This window comes from Cydia pomonella, chromosome 10 (assembly GCF_033807575.1).
Source record: "Cydia pomonella isolate Wapato2018A chromosome 10, ilCydPomo1, whole genome shotgun sequence".
NCBI classification, from domain to species: Eukaryota; Metazoa; Arthropoda; class Insecta; order Lepidoptera; family Tortricidae; genus Cydia; species Cydia pomonella.
In genome coordinates this window covers 21,212,066-21,223,090 of record NC_084712.1, presented here as the reverse complement: position 1 = coordinate 21,223,090, position 11,025 = coordinate 21,212,066, and positions in this window count along the sequence as shown.

Sequence of the window (11,025 nt, the reverse complement as noted above, 5' to 3'; positions counted from 1 at the left end):
TTGTGTGATAATTCCACAAATATTTGTTCCTGTATGGGTGTTTTCCATATATTTAATTATTTGTATATTTTATACATCGTTGTCTGAATACCTACTCCAGAAGCCTTCTTGAGCTTACTGTGGGACTTAGTTTTATTGATTTATTTTAATGAAGTAATGAAGAATGAAGTATTATCCAATGCACACTGCATTGGATAATACTAAATGGTAGGAAAAAGGGGAAGTGTCTATGCCCAGTAGTATAGTGAGATGCTCATATAGGCTAGAAAAGTTACTGATATACAAGGTGTACTGTGATGACCTGTGCGACTTTGATGACCTGCCCCATATATGTATATTTTATAGCGTAAAACTTTCGTTCTACTTTTTCCTAATCGAAATTGATACTCGATACCGAATAGGATCTTAAACGGGATCCCCACTATGTTACACCTTGTGTCGTTTGCTCCCTTTCAGTGTTTTAAGCGTTAGTGATACTTTTATATTATCTAGCTAAACCAGAGAGCTTTAGGGAGAGGAAGATCAGCAGCAGCTGGAAGCTACCAGAAGCTGAGATGAGGCCATTTCGTGGCACTTTATACTTTCTATGTTTTTGTTATATTATATAATTTGTCTTGTTTGTGTTTACGAATAAAATAATTCTAGTATATTCTATTCTTTAAATCTAGTCATTTCTGTGGGTAGGAGGTACGATTAATTTAACGCCGACATATGCGGGTGATAAGTGATAACGCAACTATATTTTGTGGGTAGACAAATAACATCTCTAATATTTAATTCCAATAAAATTCTTTTACTATACTTTTAAACTGTGTAATAAATGATTTAACTTTTTATTTTCGGAAATACGAAAATTGTGCATTTCTCATATTTATTTTTAACTGCTTATTATGTTTATCAGCAAACAAGAATTGCCTCATGCGATATTAGCCAAACTTTTTTCCAAACATAATTTCTCTGTCTTGACTTGACATAATTTCGTTTATATGACGAACATTCCAAAAAAGCTTAACTGCAGGTACTTGTAACCTGCAGGCATGAGTTTTTTTAGTTTTCACTGAAGTACGAGTAGTTATTTCTACGAACTAATGGAACAACGATACCAAATTGCGCAAATTTATGCAAAAAAGCTCAGCTTTCACGAAAATGCTTCGAGATTGGTACTTAACATAATGACAGAGCCGTGCCACAATTCCGCAAAATGTGCACGCGAAAGACAAATTTATTACAAAACCGGTACACCGTCGCTAGATCGAGAATTTTATAAGATATATTGTTATGACAAAAACGCGGAGTATTGTAGTACTTTTGCAAACAGCCTTCAGGAGAGCTCTGGAAACAAATATTTTGATTTGTGATTTTAAGTTGCCACACTACTATAATATATAATATAAACTGAAATAGATGTGATATATTAAGAGGCCGTTATCGATTTTTGTAGTAAAAATGTCAAATTGATAGATTTAGTCGATGAAATTGTACAAGTACTGGTTTTTATTAGCACGTCTTGTTATCTTTCATTTAAATATTAATTTTGAAAACAGACTTAAGTACTTAATTAGTAATGATATTTTTTCTGATGGTAAACGTTCGACCGTAAACACAAAAGCTCCTATTTGTTCATTTCGTACAGTTATTACTACGACCGTAAACACAAAAGCTCCTATTTGTTAATTCGTAATAATTAAATTATAATTTTGTATTACACATATCCTGTACTTCAACTTTAATAAACTGCATTTTTGTTATTATAAATTTGAAGTAGTGTAAATGAAAGTTCGACGAAATCAATTTTCTCCAGAAATTACTTCAAAAAAAGTGACAATTTCTCTGAAAATTTTGATACTTTCAACATTTACTGAAACTGTTTTTGTACATAATTTTGTATAATTTACCACCATAATTTTTTGATGAATTTTTAAAAACTATCCCTTCTCGTCACATATTATACCGGGGACACATGCTTGGGACCTCATTATAATAAGGCAACGCGAGAAGACGTGCTAACGGAAACCAATACTTGTTATTTAGACATTACGTAACAAAAGGTATACAATTTCAACGATTAAATCTATCAATTACCGGGCTCTTAAAGAAAAAGTGACAAAGCTCTCCAGCTATCTGCGATAGCTAAAAACACCGGTTCATCTCCGGCCTGCACTATAAATTTGAAGGCTTCGTCACTTTTTCTTAAATACATATCATCTATTTCAGTCTAGTCTTCAGGAGGTCAATAATTTAACAATTAGTTATGGTATTGAACTGCCTTTACGGTCGTATCAAAATTAAATCAAACCCGTAACATGTTATTAAATCTGAATCGGGCTCCGTGTTACGACAAAATAGATAAGTACCTACGTAAGTAGTCAGATAACTATAAGTATTATAAGATTTATAAGTTTCTACTTTTGCATACGGTTTTCGTTGTAAGTATAAGCTTTGTAAGAGGAAGTATTCTTACAAAACACTATCAGACACAAAAGTACATTTTATCAGATAATAAAGTTAAAGATTGCCGACAGCTCAAAGATTCTCTTCAAACGGCTCAGCGAGAACAAAAACATATTAAGTATTTTTATCGACTTATTGTACCTATCGACAAGTCAAAAAATAGGTACTATAAAATACAAATGACAGTAATTGTGCTGCATAATGCATGAATCCGAACTGTGGCGCCGTTTAGGGTTGTCAAATATTAAAATCAAATAGGGCACGGGGTTGTCTAGAGTCTACTTGATATGGGCTGATCTGTCAGCAAACATGCATAGCTCATCAGCAAACAGATCTGTTTTCAATCGAGGCCCTAAGTCAACAGTAAAATCCTTATTGTTTGAAAGACATTTGTAAGACATGCTATTCTGGGTGTTTGTGGAAAGAAAATGTAGAATAAAATTAAATGTTAAATGTGTAGAATAAAATTGTTAAAGAGCACTGAGGTAGTTAGTAAAATCTGCGAATGAATTCCCAGTATTATATGAGCATTCATTATGCACATTAGGTAAGTTAGATACTTATAGAAAGTGTGCAGTATAATTTCTAATACCCCTTGACTTGGAAATTTACCTCACACGCACTTAAAAATAGCAAATGAAAATGACATCTCTGTAAGTGTTCACAATATAAAGCACGTTAAAAATATATTTTTTATTTACCCCAACGCATCTTATACCAACGTCATTTGGTCAGATAAATAAAGCTACATAAATACACGTAGTACATTAATGTTGTCGAAGATCAAACCCTAATAGAGCATGGAGTCGTTTAGAGCCTACTTGATACGGGCTGAACTCTCAGCAAACTTGCGTAGTTCCTCAGCAAACAGCTGTAGTTACGACTGAGGTCCTAAGTCAACAGTAATATCCTTATCGTTTTCGAGAGACACTTGTAAGACATGCTATTCAGAGTTCTTGTAAGGGAAAAAAGAAAGTGCGGATTAAAATTTAATGTTAGGCACTGGGGTAATATCGATCTTTGGATGAGCGATGAGTACCTATTTAATTTCATTTATTATTGAAATAAAACAGATAAAACCATAAACTAATTATTTAGCAAAAACGTCTGCGAGCGTCACTACAAATAAATAATAGGTAATAAGATAAAACCATGTTTTAACTTATTCCTAAATTTACCTTGATCACTATCCCGTCAAGTGTAGTCAAGTTTTTACGGGATTTTCGAGTAATAAATTTATTAGTAAAATCCGTATAAAAACTAGGGCAGGCAAGTTAGGTAGGGTAGTACACGGAATGTTTTTAAATACCCAGAAAAAACACATAATAGCCTATGATTCGGAAATTCATACTTATACAGTTCACATAGGGTAAACCGTCTATTACTAGCCACCCTCCAATTACTGGCCACCTTATACTAAAAGGGATTCTGTGTAATAATCACACAATCTGAGCTAATCATCGGAACGATAGTTATTTAGTTTATTTGAATTGTGTAAATAAATAAATAGAATTCTTATTTTAGCCGTTTTAGTATAAGGTGGCCAGTAATTGGAGGGTGGCCAGTAAATCCAGTAATAGACGGTTTACCCTACTTACACCTCGCACCTAGCGACACGACTCACGAGTGAATGGCAGCAGGAATGCAGATGAAAATGGCATCTCGGTAAGTAACCCCAGAGTACAAAGTGCATTGGGTTTATAAAAAAATGCAAATAGAAATATATTTTTAGCAAAAAACACGCTCATTATACATAAACTAGAATTTCATGTATAACAGAAACAGAAATAAGAAACTTATTTTACTTATTTATATAGGTGCTTAATATGCAATACAGCAGTTACTATCAATGAATGACACAATGTTAATTGGATAATCATCGATTTATCGAAAATTAGTGATTTCAAATTAACTCAAGACTGTCATATTAAAACGACTAGCTAGACTGCTCTGAAACTTTGTACTTACGATGTACTTTGTACAAACGCGTACGTTTCGCTATCGAAAAAATTTACACTACGGGTAATGTACCCCTATTGTAAATTTATTCGATACCGTGACTTGACGTACGCGTTTGCGTTAAGTCTCATTATGTATGGGATTTTGAGCTTCCAAAACGTCCCGCTTTGCGCGCTTTCTAAATCTCATACAAAATGAGACTTCACGCAAACGTCACGTCACACTATCGAATAAATTTACACTAGGGTTTCTGATGTCAGTGTACGTTCGAATTGGTTTATGTGATAAGTTTCGGAATAGTACATAAGTCAAATTCCTTGACGGTATCTAACCACCATTGACAAGTTGTTAAACGAATATCGACAACAAATTGAAATTCTCAGGCAAAAGCAACTCTCGCTACGTTCTCGTAAAAAATCATAAACTTAACATTTTCGCTTAATACTATTCAAGGCACGTACGCGAGCCGGATCACGTACCTTTTTGTTTTTTTTATAAATAATCAGATTTTTTGTGCAAGCCCGCAACATATGGGTTTGATAAATTGCCGAGTCACAGAAAACATGTCTATGAAAAATTGATCCGCGAATATGACCCGAATTTCTTCAGCTTTTGCCCGTTCCTGGAGGAATTCGAACTTAAAAATTCGATTATTGATCTGTTATCTCTAGCAGCGTATTTCACTTGCATTAATGTACACGGTGTTTTTTTTAAGTCCCTTAATTTCAAGGGCGCATTCCTGAGCTTAAATTAAGTAACTTCCTAATAGAAACTAGAATTCGAATTAACTATATTTTGGAGATCATCAATGATTTATTTTTATCTAATAACGAGCGTGAACAAGTGACCTTAGGGCATGTTTACATATTAATTAGTGTTTAGTATGAATTTGTACATTTGCTACTAAATGCAATTATCTCGGACGATCGATATTCGAAATGTCATTTGTATGTCATAAATTGCATTTTATTGGTGGATTTAACGGACAAGATGAAAAAAAATGTACAGGAAAAAAACACATAAGATGATGTTATAAGTGGTCTTTTTTGAGACCACTGCCCCATAAAGGGTTAAATAAATATAATGTCCGTGTTACAACAATGTTAACGAAATAACTATGTCAATCAATTTCCTAAATGTACTTAGCCATACCCCGAAAATAACGAAGTTTAAAAAACATCCTGTATAGCAACAAAAAATGAAGATTTCAAACATTTCGACTGATCGCCCCCTGATCAGTAGAAATGACTGACTGACATCCTGACTAGTCAAGATGACAATCGAAACTTAAATAAAAATACTTTTCATAGATTTTGTCACCCTGCGGTGGCATCATGGTTCCATTTTTATCACTTGTCGCTATGCCCGTCACTTTCGCGCTTACATACTTGTTAGAACGTGACAGGCATGGTGACAAATGATAAAGAGCCGACCATTTTAGCCCTACTGATACATATTTTCTTTCCTTCGGCGTCTGTCGATGTACGAATGACATCTCGGCCCCCCGATCAAGTGATTATATGCTCTTTGCCCCGATGTCAATTATCTATGGAAGATGGAATAGGATCTTTAATATATTTGCCTCGCAAAATTTGACTACAAATTGAAAAACACTCCATATAGGTACGAGGGAGATGGATGGATGAAAGAGGCGAAACACCAATTATAAAATGAAGTCGCCCTCCAGCTCCAGGAGGTAGATTAAATAATAAAATAAAATAATACAAAAAATATTATAGGACATTATTAGACAAATTCACTAAGTAAGGCTTAGTGAATTTGTCTAATAACTCAGTTCAAGAAGGCTTGTATTGTGGGTACTCAGACAACGATATATATAATATGTATATATATATACTTAACAGGAACAAATATTCGTGCTCATCACACAAATAAATGCCCTTACCAGGATTTGAACCCGGGACCATCGGCTTCATAGGCAGGGTTACTACCCACTAGGCCAAACAGCGTCAAAAGATTCTAATTTAATAATATTTTTATGCTTATCGTCTCTTTTTTATACGACCTTGACGATCATCTTGGTGATTGGGGCGCATCTCATGCACGAGTTTCACTTTATTCCGCATGTTCCAATCAGTGTGAGCGATTTTCAAGGTCGTGTCAAAATACGATCGAAAGTATCCAAGTATTTAATCAAAATCGGCCTGCAACTCCAGTTCAAGCGAGGTTTTTATATGAGTAAGAAATGTTTCAACGAAGTGGAAAAGAGACAGGATACTAGGAAAGTTGATGCACAAATTAGATTATTGTGTACAGACTTATGAAATAGAAATGCTTTGCGTTATGTTTTCGTAGCAGTTATTTTTGATATTTATTATTCGCCAGCTTTGGTATTTTATGTAGCTATTATGGAATTATTTTGGTTTATTTATTTGACGACCGGTCTGGCCTAGTGGGTAGTGACCCTGCCTATGAAGCTGATGGTCCCGGGTTCAAATCCTGGTAAGAGCATATATTTGTGTGATGAACACGGATATTTGTTTCTGAGTCATGGGTGTTTATATGTATTTAAGTATTTATAATTATAACATATTATATATATATCGTCCTATAATATTTATTTATTGATTTATTATTATTTATTAATGGACAGGGCTCGACCAAATCATGCGGAGGACGCAAAAGTGACGTAATTTTGCACACAGGTGATATTTGTATTTAATTAAACCACCATATCGCACTAACAAAATAATCGTAAATAATTCTAAGGAATTTAGGTGACAGAGTGATGTCTTGAATAAAATAATCTCACGAAACTTGTTACTGTAAGACATAGAGGTATAGCCAAACTTATAGTGCTCACTCCATGGGCGTTTCTCAGAGCTTTTCAACCGCTGACAGCCCCCTGCCCACATTTATGATGAATTTCTAGAAGATCGGTGGGTCAATTTTGTTTATTTTAAATAAGAAAGGTACTAGTTTACCGTTACCAAAAATCGTATACCAATCTTGGGGAACTTCGACATAAACAGGAGACTGTCAGCGGTTGAAACGCTCTGAGAAACACCTATGAAAAAAAAAACTATTTGAAATCACCTATGAGTGGCTTGACGTCTTCGGCATGATTTGTTCGAGCCCTGCCGGGCTAGGACATGATTGGCGGATCATGTGCTAAGCCTGCTGTTAATGGACATGACTGAAATGCAGTGATTTTGTTAGAAAAAGTGATTATATTGAGTGTTTCAAATAATATTTTTTACGAGTTTTTGAATCACATTTTTACTCGGAAACCCGCGGTTTGGCACCATCCGTGCCGATCACTGATGATAACTATAACTAAATCAAAGTATATATTTTTATTTATTCCCTTCAAATAAAACATAGAAACATGCAATTATCATCAAAAGCTGTTGTAGCAGAAATATGAGACCATTTTAAAGAATATTTAATAAAATGGCGCTCATATTAAAATGTCGCTCATATTAAAATGTCGCTCGTAAATTTAATTTATGCATCCCGAACACACCGCCATATTGTCAATAAATATTGGAGAATAATGTTATTTTTAAATTTTCTACATGGTTTGTGCAAGTAACGATGGGTCCCCGCGATTCGTATTGTTCGGCGAAAATAATTGTTTCGCCAATGTTATTTTTCGCATGATTCATTTCGATTCCAGATAAGTTATATTTCCGCAAAAGAAACGTAGAGACAAATTGGTTTGTTAAACTTAATTTATTCGAACATTACGTTTGACAACAGTTTTGCGTATAAAAAGACTAGTCAGCGTTATGGAAAATGGCGTCGCTGCGCAGTTGCGCCAAGGTTGCGTCGAGCAGCAGCTATAGAGTTGACTAGACGCCGACGCTCGGGAGACGCTAGTGTGGGGTGGTGGCCCTATAGGTCAGGAAACTCGTATCAGGAATAACATAACTTTTCACTCTGTTTTTACATTTGTATCCTAACCAGCGGCTGTATCACGCTTACTTTTTTTATCACTTGTCCACTATACCTGTCACGATCTAACAAGTATGTAAGTGCGAAAGTGACATACATAGTGACAAGTGACAAAAACGACCGTGCTGCAGCTGCAGAATAATTAGGGCAATTGATGGTCTTACAGGCATGACCAGGTATTTTGTGTGTACGAACATAGCTCGCATAACATTTACGCCGAGATACGTTACAGGGCTATATCGTTACCAGGCAGATATTTACAAGAAAATACCTATTCATACAAAAACATATTTTGCTCGTAATGTATTACCAAAAGCTTTTACCCGAATCGAAAGGATATTCCAATGATGTTCCAATGGCTATAAGGGTAATGAATGCGCATCTTAAGGATTTATCGGCAATGCCCGTTGCCCGTGCCCAAGGAGGTACATTAAATATTCAACATGGACGTGGGTTTGCAGTTACTCAAGGAATTTAACTTTGTTTATTTGTGTTAATGTTGAAGGGAGCGTGAATTTATTTGCCACTTGGCTTCGACTGACCCTTTCAGGCGAATTCCAACAATATAATGTAAAAAAAATACTGATCTAACATGGATCCGACGTCATTCCAATATGAGATGGTTCCAATCCTCTTTTAGAGGATCTGCTTAATTGCGCATTATGTCAACCTTCAACCGTAAACGTCACTTTTGATACTGACAGATCAGTAGCATATCTAAATGAGATCAAATAACTGAAACTCGAATACAAAAATGTCACTTTTGACAACGACAGATCAGTATCATATTTGAATGAGATTCAATAACTAAAACTCGAATTGGCCTGTTTGTCATTTGCAAATTGGTATTTACGAGTATACTGACACTACAGGGTAAAGATGAGACGCTTTCCAGAAGATTTTCGTAAATGAAACCACCTGTTGCTATCTCTATTGTACGCGCAAAATAAATAAATAAATATTATGGGACATTATTACACAAATTGACCAAGTCCCACAGTAAGCTCAATAAGGCTTGTGTTGAGGGTACTTAGACAACGATATATATAATATATAAATACTTAAATACATAGAAAACACCCATGACTCAGGAACAAATATCCATGCTCATCACACGAATAAATGCCCTTACTAGGATTTGAACCCGGGACCATCAGCTTCGTAGGCAGGGTCACTACCCACTAGGCCAAACCGGTCGGCAAAAGTAATTATATTGCTGTCAAACTGGCATAGTGATCAATGTATGAAAATCTGTATAGAAAGCGTCCCTGCGTTAGCCTTAAACATGTTGACAATGATTCTTTTCAAGATAAAATTTGCTTATTAATTAAAATATAAACTTTAAAAACAACTAAATAACAACCTACTTGAACAAATAAATTAACAGAAAATTTAGATTTTAATTACTTTTTTTGTAAACGATGTATCTAAATACTACATTTTGCAAAGGTTGAACATCGGTTTTACAAATTAATTATTCTCAGAAGAATTTGTTCGTATTTAAATTACTGATAGGCAATAGTAGCTGTAAAAGATATACCAAAAAGGTAAATAATAGTATTTTACGCAACCATTGTATAAAAAGGGTCAATAAAGGTGAGTGGCGTGGGATACAATGTGAGCCGGAGCCGCAGGCGTAGGAACACGTACGTCACGAGCATTTTTTGACCTACTTATACAACGTTGAATACAATACTTTTTCTAGGACTATGTTAACGGCACCAATCATGGGACATTTAAGAGAAAATTTGGAGTACTTTTGAAATTTCTACCGCTTTATGCTTTAAAAGTTGAATGTCCAATTCGTCCTTTATATTTTATATGTATTTAATGAAAGCTACTTCAATTGGTTTCAATATTATTAACCAATTAAAACTATGGTTTTTTGCTCCAGTCATAGGATGTATGGCGCCATTAATTTTCAAACTAAGAAATATCAATGAAAAATTAAACTTAATCAATTCTCTTGTTTATGGTAAAATGTTGCCAGCGATTAAAAACTGATGGTAAATACTTGTTTTACAGGATTTGTCTATACCATCCCATTACTGGTGCCTGTTCCATTATAGGGGTGTTTACTATACTGAGTTATAAGTAAAATGCAAAATTAATTTTACAAGCGCGGAATATGTCAAAATGAAAAACATTGTCTATGGTGAAAATTGTTTTTAATTGACGTTCACTAGACGTTGATGACATAATAAATAGTTTGTGTAAATTTGCAGCAATGTTTGAACTATTCATTTTGATTTGCTAGGTTGGTAGCCATTAATCGCAGTATCGTTTTAACGAATTTAAAGCACACGTACTGTTATGAGGAATATACAATATAGACTTTTCTTCAAACCTATCATGTATGTTCATATATTAGTGTTCATGAATATAAAAATTACAAATACATTAGAGGAGTAGAAAAAATTGTAAAAATCCCATGTAATGTGACCCGTTTAATTTGCTCTTGCGTGTATAAAATCGTTTAAAATCCTTACATATTTTACTATATATATCAGCAGGAAACAGGTACCGCAGTGCGCTAATCTAATTACATATAGTAACTTGGGAATTAACGCATAACGCACCGGATCGTATATTTTATCACAGTTGTTCTTCAGAACGCAAACTCCGCTAACAAACTCGAGATAGAGGCCGATTATGATTAATAATATATTTTTTTAAATGTATCAGTCGCTGCGGTTT